Raw genomic sequence first — 20,689 nt, forward strand, 5'->3', positions numbered from 1 at the left:
CCTCAGGACAATGAAAGCCGGGGGACCCGTAAGATGCGGGACGGATCCCCGCGCTAGGCAGAAGTGAGCTTGCCACCAACTTTTACATTAGTGACGAACTCCCGTCTGCCTATGGTAAAATTCCGGCCTATGTCTTTGCTCGGACATCGTCTTCTGCCCCGACCCGAACCCAACCAGACCTGACGACATGCGTCAGATTCGAGTCGGGTCGGGTCTCTCTTCCGGGTTCAGCATTGGGACTCGGATCAGCCCGGGTTGGACATGGAGAGTGCTGCCTTGCTCCGGAAAGTAACCTTCAGATGAACATTCAGGGGGTCGAGATGGGAAATGTGCAGTGCTCTGAAATCTTCCCTATTCTTCCTGTTTGAAAACATATCTCGGTAGCCTGCAGATGGCAGCTGTGGTCTTATTACTGAGGCCCTCACACGAATATCGAGGTGTGAAATGCTCCACCGCACTTACCCCAGCAGCTCAGAGCACACCGGCCTCACAAGTCTTTCACTAGATGTTTCATTTAGCCAGTTTTAGTTCGTGTGTGTGTGTGTGTGTGTGTGTGTGTGTGTTCGTGTGTGTTCGTGTGTGTTCGTGTGTGTGTTCGTGTGTGTGTGTGTGTGTGTGTGTGTGTGTGTGTTTTTTTAAATAGAGTGGTTCTCTGTCCTTTTAAAGCCAGTGAGAGAGTGCAAAATCGTGGAGAAACAACTGAGTGCCTGAGAGACAGCGAGAAGGCAAAGTCTGGAGCCTACTTTCAGTTTGACAGCAGGAAAGAGAGAGAGAGAAAGACTGAGATCAGGAAAAACAGAAATCAGAGGTGAGAAGAGTGGGAGGAAAAGAAGCAGCTACAAGTTCTGACATAAAGCACCCGAGTGAAATTAACCCAACCCTTTACATTCTGAAATCTATCCAGTTCGGGAGAAACTGGCAAGCCCAGGGAAGATACCAGGAACTGCAGTAAGTACAGAATGATTAACGGAGCTCTTGCTTTAATCTATACTTGGCCCAAGGATTTAAAATTATCTGGAAATAGGGACATTAAACTTCCCAACCTGAGATCTCCGGGGAGATTCTTTTTTGTTAATGACATCGGAACTTGATACAGTTCAGAAGCTTGTTTGTTACATTGCATGATTTCCTGAAGTGGATTTTTTTCCCTGTGAGTGCTCAGGGTCGCGGCGCCTTCACCTGTTTGAAATCAGTGTTTGTTATTTTTTTTAAACTTTATGATATTAATTGAACACAGGTACATCAACAACTGGCACCTGGTCTAAAGCCTGGCTACCTGACCAAACCCAAATACCTGTCAGGTTCGGGTCGGGTCGGGCATTTAAAAAAATTAAAGGACTCGGACTCGGGTCAGGTTCAGGTTGGCTGTTGTCGGGTTGTGCCTGGGTCGTGTTTTAATTTTATACCTGAGCCAGGCTTTAGCGTGGGGGGGTCCAGGACCCAGTCAGACAACATTGTGGGCTGCACTACTGTCATAATTGTGGCGATGGTGGCTGAGGTCAATTCCCCATATCAGTTATTGAAATTATACCTATGCTGTATTCAGCAGCTTTTTTTTGCCATTTTTTCACCAGTAGGAGATAGTTACAGCAGTGTGTGAATGGCTGGGTGTTAGAAAGATGGGCAACACATTTTATTGTGTACAAATTCTTGATTAAGGTGCTGGAAAGTAAATGTATCAGATGGGATTGTCTGTCAAATGTCTGCCTCATTTTGCTTTTACATTTTGCCTTATTCTGCTAATAATTTGCGGACGTTTTAGCTTCTGGAATTGCCTGTCTGAAATGTCACTATGGTCTCAAAAGTGGAAAATAACTTCCTTTTAGTTATACCTGTTTGGCCCTTGAGCTGACATCATTTTTAAGGCAGAGCTTCCTGGTGTTGTCATATCTGATATTGATCTTTCGTTTAGTGCTATATGTAAAACAAACAACTCTTACACCAGCTGTCCTTACACACAGCACAGACTCTCTGGATCACCGGCATATCTCAGCAGGTGGGTAATTGTGATGTTTAAAATCTTTCCTTTGTAGCATTAAGATTTCCTTGTCATATTGGAAATGGTCTTTGCTCTGTCACATCCCATTGTTTCCTTTTACACGCTTACCTGAAGAGCAGTATTTAGATTAATATAAAATAGACATTTTCAGCACAGGGGAAAACGGATCTGCAGCCTCACTCCTGTTCCTCAAACTCGTTCGTTCAGTGTTTCTCAGCTATAAATAGTGAAACTATCAGATATGTCAACACTAGTCATAAAATAATATTTTATGCTGAAGCCAGTAAATGTTTGATTTGCTGTGATGCAATGAAGAGTAACAGGGAGGGTTCAATATGATTCTGTTTAAAACTAAATAACTAGTTCATCATTGAGGCTGCTCTGAAGTTCAAACAGTGAACAGTTGAGTCAGACAGAACAGGAAGGAATGGCCCTTACTAGGAGCACCTGTTGGGGAAACTACAGTCTGCCAGCTAGTGATTTTTACTTTCTCCTTGCTTGTGGGGTAAAGAAAGAAAGAAGGAATAAAAACAAGAAATGCTGGAAATACTCAGCAGGTCTGGCAAATATGCTAGTTCTGAAGGGTCACTGACCTGAAACATTAACTCTGCTTCTGTCTCCACAGATGCTGCCAGACCTGCTGAGTATTTCCAGCATTTCTTGTTTTTATTTCAGATTTCCAGCATCCACAGTATTTTGCTTTTAAAGAAAGAAGGAAATTGCATTTAAATAGCAAATTTCACAATTTCAAGATGTCCCCAATTACAGCCAATGAAGTACTTTTGAAGTATAGTCACTGTTATAATGTAAGAAAATGCATCAGTTTGCAAACAAGGTTCCACAAAGAACAATGAGATAATGATCAGTTCATGTGTTCTCATGATGTTTGTTGAGGGATAATATTGGCTGCTACACTGGCAGTGTTCTTCATGGGATCGGCTTGGCATTTCTTCGCGGATGAAGATTTTGGGAAGGCTGTAACCATTGGTGTCATGAGATCATTTACATTACAACCACCTGGCAGTTCAGAAGGGTTCCTCAATTTCACATCACATCTGAAAGATGACATCTCCAACAGTGCAGCAGTCCCTCAGTTCTGCAGTGAAGTGACAGCCTGCATTATGTGCTTATAGTATCTTGAAGTGGGGCCTGAAGGCACAACCTTCTAACTCAGATGTGAGAGATCTAAAGCACTGAGCAAAGGCTGACATATCAGCAACTTGAGACAAACCAACAATTGTTATACAAGTAGCAATGTGATCCCTTTGTTGACTCGAAACTGAATTTGAAATCCTTGCTGTGAATTTTTTTATGGTTTCAAACAGTTCTGGCCTATTAAAGTGTGGTTGTTGAATGACTGGTTCCAAAGTCACTCCCTCTGCTGCATTCCACTGAAGGTCATCAATCAACATAGTTGTACGAAATTATGAGGGGCCGAGATAGACTAGACGGGTAGAACCTGTTTCCCCTAGTGGAGAGGTCAATTACCGGGGGCACAGATTTAAGGTGATTGGTAGAAGTATTAGAGGGGACATGGGGAGAAACCTTCACCCAGAGAGTGGTGGGTGTCTGGATTCACTGCCAGGAATGGTGATGGAGCCAGAAACGCTCAATTCTTTTAAAAGGTACCTGGACATGTACCTGAAGTGCTGTATCCGGCAAGGCTATGGACCAGGTGCTGGAAAGTGGGATTAGATTGGGCGGCTAGTTTTTTCAGCCAGTGTGGACACAACAGGCTGAATGGCCTCCTTCTGTGCTGTAATATTTCTATGGTTCTTTTCGAATGCTGTTCCCTTATTTTGAATTGGGTTGGAAAAGATTGGCATATAGCTCATGATAAACAGTTTATACATGCACTAGTATTGGCAGTGCTTGTATTAAATGTACAGGTGCAGAAAGCAGAGAGCTGTAAGGGAGTGTTGCCTGTCTACATCCTGTTAGAGAAACTTCCAAGCTTGTTTATCATGAAGACAGAGACGAAGATGCTTTGGCGGAGACTGTTTCTTGCTTGTCACAGAGTTTACTTCTCCACTCCGAACACCCAGCCACTGCTGGCTGGCTCTTTATATATACATCTGAGTACAGTTAACTAATCAACATTCAACACCTGTTCACCCTAATACCTTCAACTACCAGGTATTTAACATCCATTAACAGAACTGATTAGACACTAAGATCCCCTTCTTTTCTTTACATTAAATACATTTTTATATATGTTTATATATAAAAACAAAAGAGATAAAATAATGATACATTTTTCTTTAGCTTACATTCTACCATCAATGTTCAACAGCAGCCATTAACATACAGTATATTCCCTTTTAAAAAAAAAACTTGTTTAAAGAATTACAAAGCGATCTAAAATTTAAAAAATCCCACATTTTCCTAACTCATCATTAAAAGACAGCCCACTTCGAGGAAATCCAACAATTTCTTTGAACAAGCACCTCTTCGTAAAACAATCGGACATCTGATGACTTGCGTTGACCCATTTTATTTTGGATATTTCTTTTCTTTCCAACATTTTTTATACTTGTGAGATTAATCCTCAACCTCTTTTCTGTGACACTTTGTTGAACAGACATTGTCCCAGAGAGAATGGTTATCTATGTAGCATTCTATAGGAAAGTTTTTCTCTGATTGCCCCTTATAGGAGTTCCTTTAAATTACTTGCTAAATATATACCCATATCTATTGCTTCTATCAATGCAAGCAGCTAAAGTACTTTTAACTATCATGTATTTTCTTCGATTCCCAAGCTAATGGACAACATTTATCATTTCTTCCCACCAAAAATAACCATCGGGAAGATTAACGTGTGAGGCGTCACTAAAAGTGATTAATTTCATTTCTTCTGGGTCACCCAGTGCTGTACATTTGTCTAAACTCAATTTCTTCAATGTCTTATTTGCTTTCAGCACTTCCCTAACAGTAGTGTTTCAGCATGGTGCTCAATTGTAATATATCACAACAAACATCTAGCCTAGTTTGTGTGCACAACCAGTGCCCGATTAAGCTCCTTAATTGGTCTGCTTCCTCCTTCGTTGCAGAGTCTTCCTTTTGTGAGGATCTGGCCAGATTTATTGGGACCCTATAAACATTCTCTAAGTAAGACTGTTGATTTAGTGTTACCCCCAACTTTGTCTAATATTCAACCCTATATATTTAAAAGCAGCAGAAACCAGACTTCCAATTTTAAATTCCTGTAGAACTTGATCTACCACATTTCTCATGCTGCAGATCTTCCCCACAGAAAATTGCTTATGTTTATCAAGAAAATGCCTGCTAGTTTTCCTTCATAGTACCAATGAAACATTGCTGGATCTGCTTTTAGCTGAATACGACCAGCTTTTCGTAGGACAGACCAAACTGAAAAATACCACACCCTGGATGCATCATTTAGCTCATAAACTCACTTGTTTAGCTTCCATAATTTCCCTTCTATATCTCCAGCTTCCTTTGGTGGCTTGAAAAATACTTCCCTTTGAAATTTCTCCCATTGCAAAAATGCTGCTTTGATGTCAATGGACTTACATTCAGTGACACATGAGTGTGTCACTAAAAGGGGTAGGAAAGTCCTCAAACTTGCTTTTCCTGCTGTTGGGGAGTCTATTCTAACTTCCTGGTCACCTAATCATTCCTCAAATCCCTGAGCTACAAGTCTGGCCTGAGTTTTATATGTACCATCGGAATGTAGTTTCTCTGTCCAGATCCATCTATGAGACAATGCTTGTTATCCTCTATCTGGCACCTCCCTGTGTACACCAAACTCTCTCCAACTGGCAAGCTCTTTTTGTTTTGCATCCTTTACCAACTTACCATCTAACTTGTTGGTAGCCAATAGAGCTTCTCTATTGTAAGGGCTCCTACTTCCTGTGGTGCTCCTCGTCTGGTCTCTGGTCGTTGCTGTTGTGAACCCACATTCCCTACTTCATTTCCTATCCTTTTCTGGACTGCTACCACTCAACCTGTCCCTCCTAGGACCAGGTCAGACTACCTGAAGGTGCTGGGGATATGGTTCGGAAGTGCCGGGGCGTGCACCGAAACCTGGGAGGAGCAAGTAGCCAAGGTACAACAAAAGTTGAGTATGTGGGGGCAGCGATCTCTCTCCATTGTGGATATGAACCTGGTCATCCGGTGCGAGGCGCTCACGTTGTTGCTCTACGTGGTGCAGGTCTGGCCCATACCCCACTCCTGCACTGTGGCGGTCACCCAAGCCATTTTCCGCTTCATCTGGGGATCTAAAATGGACCGGGTCCGGAGGGACACGATGTTCAAATCTCTGGACAAGGGCGAGAAAAATGTACCCAACGTGGCCCTCATCCTGATGACCACCTTCATGTGCGGCTGCATCAAGCTGTGTGTGGACCTCCAGCATGCAAACTCCAAGTGTCACTCCCTGCTGAGGTTCTATCTGTCCCCGGTGTTGCGAAGGATGGGCCTGGTCACGTTGCCGCGGAACGCTCCATGCAGTTGGACCGTGCCATACCACCTATCCTTCGTTGAGCAGTTTCTGCGGGAAAACACCTTTGACCACCGGTCCATCAGGCAGTGGTCTGCACGGAAAGTCCTCAAGGTCCTACGGGAAAAGGAGACGGTGGATCCTGTCGGATGGTTCCCCGAGCAGACCGTAAAAGTCATTTGGCGGAATGCCTCATCACCAGAACTTTGAAACAAGCACCAAGACGTAGCTTGGCTGGTGGTGAGAAGGGCCCTCCCCGTCAGATCCTTCATGCACACCCGAAGTCTCGCCCCCTCCGCGCAATGCCCCCGCGGTGGCTGTGGTGGGGAAGAGACTGTTGCCCACCTCCTCCTGGAATGTGTCTTCGCAAAGCAGGTGTGGAAAGAGATGCAGTGGTTTTTGTCGAGGTTCATCCCAAGCAGCTCTGTAACACAGGAGTCTCTGCTCTACGGGCTGTTCCCAGGGACGCACCCCGAGACAAACATCAACTGCTGCTGGAGGACTATCAATTCGGTGAAAGACGCCCATTGGTCTGCCCGAAACTTGCTGGTCTTCCAGCGCAAAGAGCTGTCCACCACCGAATGTTGCAGACTGGCACATTCCAAGGTCCAGGACTACGTGCTGAGGGACGCACTAAAGCTTGGGGCAGCCGCAGCAAAGGCTCAATGGGGAAAGACCACTGTGTAAAGTCCCCCCACCAAGCTGAACTGAGGGGCTGGATCCATGGGAAACCCCTCGAACTGTATCGGGAAAATTTCTGTCTCCTGTATAATGTAAAAATGTATCTGGCAAGACAAATGTGAAATGGAAGGGTTGTGAGGCAACTCATAATTGTATAGAAGGAAACTGATCACCTTTGCACTGGTTGTATTTTTTGACTTGATGATGTTTCAAACTGTTTGGGAATGTAATTGACAGATTTTTATGAATAAAGTATATTTTGGAAATAAAAAAAAACTGATTGTCCGACATACTAAGGATCAGCAATTCCTTTTATGCTGGGCTGTATGACGCGAAGCCCACAGACAGCAGAGCATCCCAGTCCTTCCTGTCATCTATCACAGAGGTCTTAGATGACAGCAGGAGGGAGAGACTGGACAAGCCGCTAACTCTGGACGAGCTGACAAAGGCCGTCGAGTCCTTCGAGACAAGTAAAACTCCCGGAAGCGACGGCTTACCGGTCGAGTTGTACTCGGCCCTGTGGGACTGGGTCGGCCCGGACCTGCTGGAAGTATACCAGAGTATGCTCCTGACAGGCAGCATGTCAGAATCCATGAGGAAAGGCATCATCACCCTCATCTCCAAGCGGAAGGGGGAAGAGGGCAGAAATCAGAAATTTGCGGCCCATCTCACTGCTTAACGTTGTCTACAAGATTCTGTCCAAAGTCATAGCCAGTCGAATCAAGTCTGCTCTGGAGTTGGTGATCCACCCCGATCAGACCTGTACTGTACCCGGCAGGAAGATCTCTGATAGTCTCGCACTACTCAGGGATACGATCTCCTATGTGCGGGACAGGAGGGTGGACACCTGCCTCATCAGCCTGGACCAGGAGAAGGCTTTTGACAGGATATCGCACACCTACATGATGGACGTGCTTTCCAAAATGGGGTTTGGGGAGGGAATCTGCAATTGGATCAAACTGCTCTACACAAACATAAGTAGCGCAGTCTCAATCAATGGGTGGGAATCGGAAAGTTTCCCGATCCAATCTGCTGTCAGACAGGGCTGTCCTCTCTCCCCGGTCTTCTTTGTTTGCTGTATTGAACCCTTTGCTGAGTCTATTAGGAAGGATGCGAGCATAAGAGGGTTGACAATCCCAGGCAGCGGAGGCACTCAGGTTAAAACCTTCCTGTACGTGGATGACGTCGCGGTCTTCTGCTCGGATCCACTGTCCGTGCGCAGACTGATGAGCATCTGCGACCAGTTCGAACTGGCCTCGGGAGCCAAAGTTAACCACGGCAAGAGCGAGGCCATGTTCTTTGGGAACTGGGCTGACCGATCCTTTGTCCCCTTCACCGTCAGGTCAGACTACCTGAAGGTGCTGGGGATATGGTTCGGAAGGGCCGGGGCGTGCACCGAAACCTGGGAGGAGTGAGTAGCCAAGGTACAACAAATGTTGAGCATGTGGGGGCAGCGATCTCTCTCCATTGTGGGTAAGAACCTGGTCATCCGGTGCGAGGCGCTCACGTTGTTGCTGTACGTGGTGCAGGTCTGACCCATACCCCACTCCTGCGCTGTGGCGGTCAGAGTCATTTTCCGCTTCATCTGGGGATCTAAAATGGACTGGGTCCGGAGGGACACGATGTTCAAACCTCTTGATAAGGGCAGGAAAAATGTACCCAATGTCGCCCTCATCCTGATGACCACCTTCGTGTGCAGCTGCATCAAGCTGTGTGTAGACCTCCAGTACGCAAACTCCAAGTGTCACTACGTGCTGAGGTTCTATCTTTCCCCGGTGTTGCGAAGGATGGGTCTGGTCACATTGCTGCGGAACGCTCCATGCAGTTGGGCCGTGCTGTACCACCTATCCTTCGTGGAGCAGTTTCTGCAGGAAAACACCTTTGACCACCGATCCATCAGGCAGTGGTCTGCACGGAATGTCCTCAAGGCCCTATGGGAAAAGGAGACGGTGGATCCTGGCGGATGGTTCCCCGAGCAGACCACCAAAGTCATTTGGCGGAATGCCTCATCACCAGAACTTTGAAACAAGCACCAAGATGTAGCTTGGCTGGTGGTGGGAAGAGCCCTCCCCGTCAGATCCTTCATGCACGCCCGAAGTCTCGCCCCCTCTGCGCAATGCCCCCACGGTGGCTGTGGTGGGGAAGAGACGGTTGCCCACCTCCTCCTGGAATGTGTCTTTGCAAAGCAGGTGTGGAAAGAGATGCAATGGTTTTTGTCGAGGTTCATCCCAAGCAGCTCTGTAACACAGGAGTCTGTGCTCCACAGGCTGTTACCAGGGACGCACACCGAGACAAACATCAACTGCTGCTGGAGGACTATCAATTCGGTGAAAGACGTCCTTTGGTCTGCCCGAAACTTGCTGGTCTTCCAGCGCAAAGAGTTGTCCACCATCGAATGTTGCAGACTGGCACATTCCATGGTCCAGGACTACGTGCTGAGGGACGCACTAAAGCTTGGGGCAGCCGCAACAAAGGCTCAATGGGGAAAGACCACTGTGTAAGGTCCCCCCACCAAGCTGAACGGAGGGGCTGGATCCATGGGAAACCCCTCGAACTGTACTGGGAAAATTTTCATTTGCTGTCGAATGAAAAAACGTTAATGGCATGACAAATGAAATGGAAGAGTTGTGAGGCAACTCATGATTCTTTAGAAGGAAACAGACCACCTTTGCACGGTTTGTATTTTTGACTTGGTGCTGTTTGAAACGGTTTGGCAATGTATTTTTCACAGATTTTTATGAATAAAGTATATTTTGGAAATAAAAAAAACTGATGACATATCATGATGTCATCCTGTATTTTTACAGATATCACATTTTTTACTGATATCCTTGATAACTTTAGTGTAGTCATCATCTATTACCCCTGCATCTTTTAACAGAATCTTCAACCTATGACAAGATGGATGTGCAAACTGTCGATGTACTTTTGGAATAATTTGCCTTTTCATCTTTAAATCCCTGCCCCTGAATGCCATTTATCCCTCTTTAACATCCTGCTTAGAGATGTTAAGGCTCATTAAAGGAATAAGATAATGTCCTGACAAAGTGACAGATCTCCCAAAGACAATCACCTTATCATGTTCCATATCAAATTTCATCTGAGCCTTTTTCACAGTTGGTTGACTAAACAGCAAAGGTATTTCACTGGTATTTCAACACTCAACACCTGTTCACCCTATTACCTTCAACCAGTAGGTTTTTAACATCAATTAACAGAACTTATTAGACACTAACACACCCCTCACAGCCCATGGAATCAGACAATCTCAGGAACGCATCTCTTAGCTCAGGAGCAACTACTTTGACATAACTGCAGAACAGTGACCTTGGGAGTTAGCCTACTCAATTGTGTCATTTCCAGGCATCCCAACTGGAGGGATGAAAATCCAGTTGGTTTTACAACAGACGTGCAAGCGGCTCTGTCTGGTTACAGCCCAGGTGGTAAGTTGAAAATGACCCTGCTGTGACCTCTCCTCCCAATGGAAGTCAGTGGATCTCAGTTGTTTGTAACCCACTGAGCTGAATATTTGCTGCTGGTGAGCCAGCAGTAACACACTCAATAAATCACACTTTCTTGCTACAGGGAGAGGTTATAATCTCTCCTGTTCATCGACTCTCCACAGCAGTTTCATTGCCCATGGTCACTTTCTCACAATTGTTAGGGTTGTTATCAGCTCTCGTGTTGCATGATTTGTTTTAATTAATGTGCAAAGCACTTGGAGTTAAAATATTACTGAGTGGAGTGCTCATGCTCCAGTTTTCAGGAAGGGTGAGGTCAGGATCTGAGAACTTTTATCTCAATTACCTCCCGACTGACCGCCATCTCTGGTGAAGCAGACCGCAGTTCACTAACCAGGGAGAGGGGATTTGTGCCTTAGGCTTGAGTACAGATAATTACACCAATGAATAGATTAATTTTAGTAGCTAATTGTTTATTTACCATCAGATTTCTCCTCATACATAAATATCACTTCAGGTGTCTTATGTCAACAAAAGGCAGGATTGTAACAGAACAGTTTATGTACAACAATACAGCCAAACAATATATAAGCTCATCTACAGCCAGTCCTCGCGGGGAGGCGAGTCTCCTGAAGTGCTGCAATGTCCACATTGAATCTACTGAGCTCGTTGTTAATGATGGCGGTCTTCCGAGAATCGTTGATTTGTGTAAGGTCTTCCGACAGGCCAGGACACATAGTTCTGACGTTCCAGCTTGCAAAGCGAAGGGCTGGTACCTTCTTTCCTTTTTTCATGTTGTTTGGTGCGGTGTATCAGTCCACCTTTCGGGCAATGACCCTGAGCTCCAAGCACCCATTGAAGCAGGCAGACTGTGGCGGGACAGAACCTTATTGACCGGGGGCTGCCCGGTTTGAGGCGGGCGGTAGCTGTCCAGTGAGGTGCAATGACCTCTCCCACTGACAAAGGCAACCCGTGGCGCCCAGTTTCTACGCCAATTTATCTGGACTTATAACCCGTAACTGCTGCCTTCCGTGTTGTTTTAGTCGCTGTGAGGCAACTATGGAGTGACCTCTCCATGGCGCATGCCTGGGCAAATTTATGGAGGTTGAGAGTTGCCCAGTCGTCAAAACCCCCCTCTCGGCCTTTCTGGTGGGGTCCAAAGGAGTGCAGGACACGACGTTTGGCACCAGTATGGCTGCAGGAACTGCCGGAAACATGCCAAAGGTGACACATGACCGCCTACGGGGTTCCGCTCCGGATTTTCTGTTAGGGTTTACTCCCTTAGCCTTGGTCTCTCCCGAGACGCCCACAAGGCAGTGGGGTTGTTGGGGCCCCTACACAGGTGTAGGATGGTGCCACTCCCCGCGAGTGGCTCTCTAGCAGAGCAAGACTACACCTTCTTCTGGCAGGGCAGGGATCCTGAAGAACCAAGACAGCATGGAGTGGGCTTCGCCATCAGAAACTCCTTGCTCAGCATGATAGAGCCTCCCTCAAATGGCTCGGAACGCATACTGTCCATCCGACTGCTCACCACCTCTGGTCCAGTACACCTACTCAGCATCTATGCTCCAACACTCTGCTCCGCACCTGAAGCTAAAGACCAGTTCTATGAACAACTCCATAACATCATTAGCAGCATCCCCAACACCGAACACCTATTCCTGCTGGGGGACTTTAATGCCAGGGTTGGGGCCGACCATGACTCATGGCCCTCCTGCCTTGGGCGCTATGGCGTTGGAAGGATGAATGAGAACGGGCAGAGACTGCTTGAGTTGTGTACCTATCATAACCTCTGCATCACCAACTCGTTCTTTCACACTAAACCCTGTCACCAGGTTTCATGGAGGCACCCAAGATCACGTCGTTGGCACCAGCTAGACCTCATTGTCACAAGGCGAGCCGCCTTAAACAGTGTTCAAATCACACGCAGCTTCCACAGTGCGGACTGCGACACCGACCACTCCCTGGTGTGCAGCAAGGTTAGACTCAGACCAAAGAAGTTGCATCATTCCAAGCAGAAGGGCCACCCGCGCATCAACACGAGCAGAATTTCTCACCCACAGCTGTTACAAAAATTTCTAAATTCACTTGTAACAGCCCTTCAAAACACTCCCACAGGGGATGCTGAGACCAAGTGGGCCCACATCAGAGACGCCATCTATGAGTCAGCTTTGACCACCTACGGCAAAAGTGCGAAGAGAAATGCAGACTGGTTTCAATCTCATAATGAAGAGCTGGAACCTGTCATAGCCGCTAAGCGCATTGCACTTTTGAACTACAAGAAAGCCCCCAGCGATTTAACATCCGCAGCACTTAAAGCAGCCAGAAGTACTGCACAAAGAACAGCTAGGCGTTGCGCAAACGACTACTGGCAACACCTATGCAGTCATATTCAGCTGGCCTCAGACACCGGAAACATCAGAGGAATGTATGATGGCATGAAGAGAGCTCTTGGGCCAACCATCAAGAAGATCACCCCCCTCAAATCTAAATCGGGGGACATAATCACTGACCAACGCAAACAGATGGACCGCTGGGTTGAGCACTACCTAGAACTGTACTCCAGGGAGAATGCTGTCACTGAGACTGCCCTCAATGCAGCCCAGCCTCTACCAGTCATGGATGAGCTGGACATACAGCCAACCAAATCGGAACTCAGTGATGCCATTGATTCCCTAGCCAACGGAAAAGCCCCTGGGAAGGACAGCATTACCCCTGAAATAATCAAGAGTGCCAAGCCTGCTATACTCTCAGCACTACATGAACTGCTATGCCTGTGCTGGGACGAGGGAGCAGTACCCCAGGACATGCGCGATGCCAACATCATCACCCTCTATAAAAACAAAGGTGACCGCGGTGACTGCAACAACTACCGTGGAATCTCCCTGCTCAGCATAGTGGGGAAAGTCTTTGCTCGAGTCGCTCTGAACAGGCTCCAGAAGCTGGCCGAGCGCGTCTACCCTGAGGCACAGTGTGGCTTTCGTGCAGAGAGATCGACTATTGACATGCTGTTCTCCCTTCGTCAGATACAGGAGAAATGCCGTGAACAACAGATGCCCCTCTACATTGCTTTCATTGATCTCACCAAAGCCTTTGACCTCGTCAGCAGACGTGGTCTCTTCAGACTACTAGAAAAGATCGGATGTCCACCAAAGCTACTAAGTATCATCACCTCATTCCATGACAATATGAAAGGCACAATTCAACATGGTGGCTCCTCATCAGAGCCCTTTCCTATCCTGAGTGGTGTGAAACAGGGCTGTGTTCTCGCACCCACACTTTTTGGGATTTTCTTCTCCCTGCTGCTTTCACATGCGTTCAAATCCTCTGAAGAAGGAATTTTCCTCCACACAAGATCAGGGGGCAGGTTGTTCAACCTTGCCCGTCTAAGAGCGAAGTCCAAAGTACGGAAAGTCCTCATCAGAGAACTCCTCTTTGCTGACGATGCTGCTTTAACATCTCACACTGAAGAATGCCTGCAGAGTCTCATCGACAGGTTTGCGTCTGCCTGCAATGAATTTGGCCTAATCATCAGCCTCAAGAAAACGAACATCATGGGGCAGGATGTCAGAAATGCTCCATCCATCAATATTGGCGACCACGCTCTGGAAGTGGTTCAAGAGTTCACCTACCTAGGCTCAACTATCACCAGTAACCTGTCTCTAGATGCAGAAATCAACAAGCGCATGGGTAAGGCTTCCACTGCTATGTCCAGACTGGCCAAGAGAGTGTGGGAAAATGGCGCACTGACACGGAACACAAAAGTCCGAGTGTATCAGGCCTGTGTCCTCAGTACCTTGCTCTACGGCAGCGAGGCCTGGACAACGTATGCCAGCCAAAAGCGACGTCTCAATTCATTCCATCTTCGCTGCCTTCGGAGAATACTTGGCATCAGGTGGCAGGACTATATCTCCAACACAGAAGTCCTTGAAGCGGCCAACACCCCCAGCTTATACACACTACTGAGTCAGCGGCGCTTGAGATGGCTTGGCCATGTGAGCCGCATGGAAGATGGCAGGATCCCCAAAGACACATTGTACAGCGAGCTCGCCACTGGTATCAGACCCACCGGCCGTCCATGTCTCCGTTATAAAGACGTCTGCAAACGCGACATGAAATCGTGTGACATTGATCACAAGTCGTGGGAGTCAGTTGCCAGCATTCGCCAGAGCTGGCGGGCAGCCATAAAGACAGGGCTAAATTGTGGCGAGTCGAAGAGACTTAGTAGTTGGCAGGAAAAAAGACAGAGGCGCAAGGGGAGAGCCAACTGTGCAACAGCCCCAACAAACAAATTTCTCTGCAGCACCTGTGGAAGAGCCTGTCACTCCAGAATTGGCCTTTATAGCCACTCCAGGCGCTGCTTCACAAACCACTGACCACCTCCAGGCGCGTATCCATTGTCTCTCGAGATAAGGAGGCCCAAAAGAAAAGAAAGAAAACAGCCAGTCCATTGTCTGCTAAGCAAGCAGTTACTGATCATCTCCTTCTAAGGTTTCATCTGCTTCAAAGGGTTCGTCTCCCCAGAGGTTTGGTTTATATCCCCTTCTAATTCACAGCTAAATCCTCTCCTCTTGCAATGCCACCTCATTATTGTATTCACCTCCTCTATTTTAAATGAGCCATTGTCTTCTTTTGACCCCTCCATCGGTCCTGTTTCTTTCTAAGTGGAGGCTCCTTGTGCCGAGAGCAGTCTATTCCCTTCCAGAGGAAATGGCCCATTCATCAGGAAGGGGCCCATTCTTCTACAACAACATTGCAACAATAGAGACAATATTCCTGAAGAAGGGAGATCAAGTGACCCGAAGTACCCTGCTTGAGATACAAACTGTTCTTGCATTCTTGAGTGATGTGTCCATGTTTATACACTTATACCTTGTGTAAGCAGCCATACAAAGTATAACTGACTGTTTCGATGGACAGTCAACAAAAAAAACATTTGGAAAGATGAAACCAGGACTACATTCATCTGTAGCACCAACAGGCATTGAAAATTGCCTCATTTATTATCAGCATTATTGACACCAGGTCCTGAGGAATTAGTCATGACGAGGAGATAAATAGTGGGAAAGGACAGGATTTCAAAAGCATGCCAAAAGCTTGAAGATTCGGAGAGAAGCAATGGGAGACTCGGAGCCAAATAAAAAAACATTGAAAAGTGTCGTCAGAGTGACATCATAATCAACAGAGACCGCGGGGAAACAGAGAGCCAGCCAGGGTGAGTATACCGGTAAACTTTTAATTTAATCTCAGTTAATCAAATATAAAATAAGACTTGATCAGTTCATTCGTATAAAAACTAAAAACTAAGGCAGATTTCATAACTTATCATATATATATAATATATATAGAGACCAGCAGAAAGGGTATTGGTTCAAATTAGGAGCTGGGAAGTTAAAGATTTTCAATTGGTGGAGTGTAACAGTTCGTGTTGTAATAACAGTATAAGCATAGAACAGGATTAGAGATAGTAATTAAAATTGATAGTTTAAATGGGATGCTAAATACATTGCATAAAAAAGGAATAGAGGGTTTTTGCTTAAATTATGGATGGGCAGCTGCGACCTTGCAATTGCTGCATCATAAGGGAACTTCAGGACACTTTATGTGCCCTGGGTGACCACGTGTGTAGGAAGTGTCTCCAGCTGCTACAGCTCAAGCCTTAGGATTTCCGAGCTTGAACAGCAGCTGGAATCACTGTGGAACATCAGGGAGCAAGAGGGTTTCCTGGATCACACATTCCAGGAGCTGGTCACCCCACCAGCATTGAGAGTTCAAGATAGTTCAAGTAGGTAGTGACTCTCTGGAAGAGTAGGAAGAGGCAGGAAGTGCAGGAGCCTTGGGTGTGCACCACTCTCGAACCGGTACTTAGCTTTGGAGACTGTGAGAGTGACAACCCCTTGAAGGAGTGCAGTCTAAACCATGGGACCAATGGGCATGGGACTATACAGGAGGGAGCAGCAAAGTGCAGAAATGCAGTTGCTATACAAAATTCCATAGTCAGGGGGCAGACAGGCATTTTTGTAATGGTTGTTGTGAGTCCTGCATGGTGTATTGCCCCCCCTGGTGCCAGGGTAAAGGACATCAATGTGCAGGATATTCTGCAGGGGAAAGGGAGTGAGTCAGAAGCTGTGGTGCACCAACGACATAGCAAGGGCAGGTATTGAGGTCCTAAGGTCAGATTTTCAGGAGCTAGGGAAGAAATTAAAGAGCAAGACCTTGAGGATAGTAATCTTTAGAATACTCCCAGTGCCATGTGCTAGCGAGAGTAGACATAGGGGATAGGGAGGATTGAAGTATGATGCAGGAGGGAGGGCTTCAGATTGTTGTGGCATTGGGACCAGTTCTGGGGAAAGAGGCACCTCTACAGGACTGGGACCAATATCCTCATGGGGAGATTTACTAGTGTGGTTGGGGAGGATTTAAACTAAATTGGCAAGGGCCTGGGCAACAGTGCAGCAGTCCCTCAGTTCTGCAGTGAAGTGACAGCCTGCATTATGTGCTAATTTCAATGCGATAAGAAGGGATCTAGCTAGGGTAGAAAGAAATCAACGACTGACAGGAAAAGCTGTATCAGAAAAAAGGTTTTTAAGGAAGGGATGCTTCAGGTACAGGCTAGGTACATTCTAGTGACAGTGAAAGGTAAGAGAATAAATAACAGGGCTCCTTGGATGAACAAGGGAAATGAGATTATGATGAAACAAGAAAAAGGGTGTATAATGCATGTCAGGTGAATTCTTCAAGTGGGAACCAGGCAATATACAATAAGTTGAGAGGGGAGGTGGAGGAAAATAAGACTGGCAAAGAGAGAACATGAGAATAGAATGGCAGTCAACATAAAAGGGAACCCAAAAATCTTCTACCAGCATGTAAATAGTAAGCAGGTAGTCAGAGGTGGAGTGGGGCCCATTAGGGGCAAAGAGGGTGATATATGCATAAACGTGCAGGGCAAAACTAATATACTTAATGAGTACTTTGTGTCAGTGTTCACTGAGGAAAAAGAATCTGATAAAACATCAGTAGTAGCAGAGAGGTTAGAAGCAATAGATAGGGTGAAAATTGAGAAGGAAAATTACGAAAAATGCTGGCTATGCTTAGGGTAGATAAGTCACCTGGTCTGGATGGCTTAGATCCCAGGTTGCTAAAGGAAGTGGAGATGGAGATAGTGGCAGGGCTTGCTATAATCTTCCAATCTTCCCTGGAAATAGGGGAGGTGCCAGAAGTTTGGAGAGTGGCAAATGTAACACCCTTATTCAAGAAAGGGTGTAAGGACAGTCCGAGCAACTACATGACAGTTTGTTTAACATCAGTAGTGGGTATGGTTTGAGAAACAATAATCAGGGAAAATATCAACACACACTTGGAGAGGTTTGAGTTACTTGAGATTAACTGTCATGATTTTATTTTATGCTGTCTGATGCAACATAAATGAAATGTGTGCAGTCCAGATATGTTGAAGATCTCAAGCAGGTTTATTAAAACTAAACTATTATACAGTACAGAGCTAACTATTTACAGAACATGCCTCGAGTTGCAACAATTATGTAGTGACTCTGGATCTGAGTCACATGACTGCATCCTGGTACTTAGATCGTTAACATACTAAAATCTTCAGGGACATCACTCTTAAAGGCAATCATACAACATCTCCCTTCTTTCCAAAGATAAGTCTCATATGCTAAAAGTAAAAACACATAAAATTAGATAACATCAAAATTATCTACATAGCTACAGAGATTGTGAACTTTACATATGCAGAAGCTTAATAGTCTGCATATCATTTCAGTGGTTTGACAATTCTTCCAGATCTGGTTTTGGTATAACCTTCTGAGGATGTCATCCTTGGCTGTTTTGGGTTTGCAGGCATGTTGTTACTGTGTTGGTTGTTGTCCTATTGTTCCAGCACACCCTCATAGACAGGGTGCATTCTTTTGAGGCCGCTGTGAGCAATTGGAGTATTGCACACTTCTTTTAGTTGGCTACAGTTCCTTCGCAAAACTGCTCTGCTAGGTGTTGTGATCTCGTAGGAACGAGGCTCACTGCAAATTTTGGATACCTCTGCAGGTAACCATGTTCTCATTGTGGGGTGTATGATCCTGCCCTTTTGTCCTACATGTAGCTGAGGTAATTCCGCCCCTGTGTGTTGGTCATGCACCATCTTCATTCTCCCTTGTTTTTCAAGCAGTTTCTCCTTCATTTCGGAGAATTTGGACAGATGATGTCTTGGCAGAGTCGTCCACACTTGTCTGCCAAATATGATATCTGCTGGTGACGGTGAACCCATATCCATAGGTGTAGCTCTGAGGTGGAGCATAGCAACACAAAAAAAATTGTTTCGTTGTCCTACATTTCAGGATAAGTGACTTGACTGTGTGAACCATTCGCTCAGCCAGACCATTAGATCTAGGGTAATGTAGTGAGGACGTCACATGGTATACGCCCCATTTGGCCCACATATCCCTGCAAAGCTTGCCCGTTTACTGTGGCCCATTGTCCGAAATTATTTCCTCAGGTGCTCTGAATAGACTGAATACGGCACTCAATGTGTCTGTGACAACCTCTCTTGAAGTGTCTTTTACCTGTCTGATACTTGGAAATTTGGAGAAATAATCAGTGACTAAGATAAAGTTGTCTCCATTAACAGAAAATAGGTCAGTGGTGATTTTGGGCCAAGGGACTGATGGAATTTCATGAGGGTGAAGAGATTCTTTGCATTGTTGTGGCTGGTGGCTCTGACATGCCTCGCACATCCTCACTAACCTTTCAATGTCACTGTTTATAACTGGCCAGAAACAGTGTCTCGTGCCAGTTGACTTGTTCTTTTTATGCCCATATGGCCTTGGTGAAGTTGTGACAAGATGTCCTGTCAGAGAGCTTTGGACACAATCACCTGTTTTCGCTTGAAGATGACGCCACTCGAGATAACAAGTTCATCTCTGTAAGGCCAGAAGCATCAGAGGGTTTCTGGCATCTCTTTTACTGTGTCAGGCCAGCCTTCTATAATGACAGTGTCTTCAGTTGTGGGTCATTTGCTGTTTCTGATTGTAGTTGGTCATATTTGTGCTGATCAGAATGCAATAAATTGATTTTGAGCACATCTTCTACCTTGATGTCCATGTTGTCCACTTGTAGATCCAGTTGAACTTCCTCATTCTTGCTCGGCTTTAACAATCTGTTCAGTGCATCCGAAGTGATGATTTTGGTACCTGGCTTGTAACAGCTGTCGAATTTGTACTCCTGTACTTTCACGAAGAACTGCTGTAATCGAGGTTTTGCACTTGTCAATGGTTTGCAACAGATCATCTCCAGTGGTTTTTGGTCAGTTTCCACCATGAACTGCTTACCAAATGGGTAGGTGTGGAACCTTGTGATCCCAAACACCAGAGCAAGTGTTTCATGCTCTGTGTTTGAGTAATTGGGCTGTGCTGAGGATAAACATTTGGACCTGAATGCAATTGGTTTGCAATCCTGCAGGATACATGCTCCTCGCCCTTTCTGTGAGGCAACGACTTTCAGGATTGCCTTCTTCCTTGGATCATAGTACTGCACGGTACGGGTTTCTGCTGACAATGCTTATTTGAGAGACTCAAACATATGCTGTTGGTCCTCCTGCCATACAAATGGTACAGCTTTCTTTAGGAGCTCTCTCAGTGATGATGCTTTGTCAGAAACATTTGGAATGTAGGGTGCCAAAAAGTTGAAAAATCCAAGACATCTCTGTAAATCCTCCTTGTCTTGAGGGGTACGCATATGACTTACATTGTTGACTTTGCCTGGGTCAGGACAGATTCCACGCCCTGAATAAATGGACCCAAAGAAATTGATCTGACTTACATTCACCTGGCACTTCTTTCTGTTAAAAACGAGCCCTTCGCAATGAGCTACTGCCATCAGTGAATGGAGATTTTGATCACGTTCTTCTTTGGTTTCGCCCATTACTACAATGTCATCGGCAATGCATACGCAGCCAGGGCACATTTTCTATAAAATTCTGTCCTTATGCTGCTGAAACAGGCCTTGACTGACAGATAAGCCAAAGGGTAATCTCTGGAAACATTCTTCCAAATGGTGTCTCGAAGGTGGTGGCTT

General features: G+C 45.9%; 1 protein-coding gene across 3 annotated transcripts in view; it reads left to right on the forward strand.

The window, feature by feature from the left end:
- The first annotated feature begins 348 nt into the window (after positions 1-348).
- The window catches only part of LOC137375160 (alpha-1,4-N-acetylglucosaminyltransferase-like), a 57,881-nt gene continuing 37,540 nt past the window's right edge, over positions 349-20,689 (forward strand). The window contains exon 1 of one of the 3 annotated variants that reach the window (XM_068041878.1): positions 349-808. The gene's annotated coding sequence lies outside the window, so the exon portion shown is untranslated. The other 2 variants (XM_068041880.1, XM_068041879.1) reach the window with 2 other exon arrangements.

The sequence above is a fragment of the Heterodontus francisci genome, chromosome 11 (genome assembly GCF_036365525.1).
Source record: "Heterodontus francisci isolate sHetFra1 chromosome 11, sHetFra1.hap1, whole genome shotgun sequence".
Lineage (NCBI taxonomy): Eukaryota > Metazoa > Chordata > Chondrichthyes > Heterodontiformes > Heterodontidae > Heterodontus > Heterodontus francisci.